General features: G+C 55.9%; 1 protein-coding gene across 1 annotated transcript in view; it reads right to left on the bottom strand.

The window, feature by feature from the left end:
• Window positions 1-1489, bottom strand: part of COPA (coatomer protein complex subunit alpha) — a 55900-nt gene that overhangs the window by 2019 nt on the left and 52392 nt on the right. The gene's annotated exons all lie outside the window — the stretch shown is intronic.

The following is a 1489-nucleotide window of genomic DNA, read 5'->3' as shown; positions in this document are numbered from 1 at the left end:
GGTGCTCATGCCCTTTATTGATCACATGGGGGACCTTGATTGATGGACACACATTAAAACTTTCTGTATGGAAACCAAAAGCTGATCTGCAGGCAGATATAAAAGACACAAATGAATGAAGCTCTGCGACCACTAAATGTATTATTTCTTTTATATACAATCATTGTAATCACCGGGATGTGATCAGTTATCGGCCGCTTGCCGTTCCTGTACAGCAGGGGCTGGAGCGTGAGAGGGAGAAGCAGCACAAGGGGCCAATCGGTTCATGTGCTGACCAGTAGCAAGCTGATAAGAGGAGAGTGTGAACAGTGTCACGGATGAGCTCCTCCCTGTGCAGCTCCTCCTTTCACTGTCCAATCATATAGTGGGGGCTTGTCCGGGATAACCTGGGCTCTCGGGGGGGGGGGGCGTGGTTTAAACAAGTGGTTCTCAACCTGTACAACCTCAGGACACACATTCGGCCTTGGTCATTAAGTCGCACCACACTGGAACGCACCGGCAGTGCAGTACCGCATGTTCCGGTGCAAGCGATTAAACTGTTTGGGGTGCCATTCAAATAAATGGCAACGCACCTCCTGCACCAGAAGGAACAGTAGGTGGGATTGCGTGGTAGTTTGCGATTAAAACGCTGACAGACAGTGGCGTAGCAAATCACCATAGCGACCCGGGCGGCCTCTATGGGGCCCGGCCAGATGCCGTGCGGGCCGCCTGGGATCCTCTGCGGGTGGCTGTCACTGGCGGCTGAAGACGAACACGCCGCTGTTCAGATCGCCGACAGTAATCTGTGCATGGGCGCGTTCCTCTCCACAGAGTCAATGAGAGCCAGCAGCGCCAGTGGAAGAGGAGGCGGGGCCCGTGGTAGGCAGCAGGGGAGGAGGCGGGGCCCGGTGATGAAGAAGGAGGCGGGCCCGGCGACAGAGGAGGAGGCGGGGCCCATCAGCGAGCGTGGAGGAAGAGGAGGGCGGACAGGTAAGGAGTGTGACCGGCCCACCTGAGGGTGACCCTGCAGAGCCCACCATAGAGAGTATATGGTGGGCTCTGCAGGTTCACCCTCAGGTGGGATCTGCAAAGGGGAATAACTAGAAATCACGGGGGGCCCCCATACAAAATTTTGCTACGTGGCCCTGTGATTTCTAGTTACGCCCCTGCCGACAGATGGGGGAGGCCGAGGAGCCTCTCACCTAGTGCAGTGGAAGGCGTGCGACGACGCACTGAACACGGGGTCGCAACCCACTTTTGGCTCTCCGCACGCCAGTTCAGAACCTCGGGGGTTTTATATGAATGCCGGCCATTAGACTGAGGACATCTAGTGGCAGAGAAAAGGTACTGCGGGGGACATCTCTGGAGTGAAGGTGAATAGTGCAGTAAACGCTGGTTTTGTATCATGCATTGCTCACCAGTGTGCGCCCCCTTACACTAGGGGTCAGAGGGGATCCCCCCCCCAAAAAAAATCTCCACAATGGTGGTCATTGGGGAGCCCCAGTAACAA

The sequence above is a fragment of the Nanorana parkeri genome, unplaced genomic scaffold, assembly GCF_000935625.1.
Source record: "Nanorana parkeri isolate BGI_ZX_2015 unplaced genomic scaffold, ASM93562v1 scaffold2178, whole genome shotgun sequence".
Classification (NCBI taxonomy): Eukaryota; Metazoa; Chordata; class Amphibia; order Anura; family Dicroglossidae; genus Nanorana; species Nanorana parkeri.
Note: the sequence above shows the minus strand (reverse complement) of the source record. Positions and strands in the feature narration are given on the sequence as shown.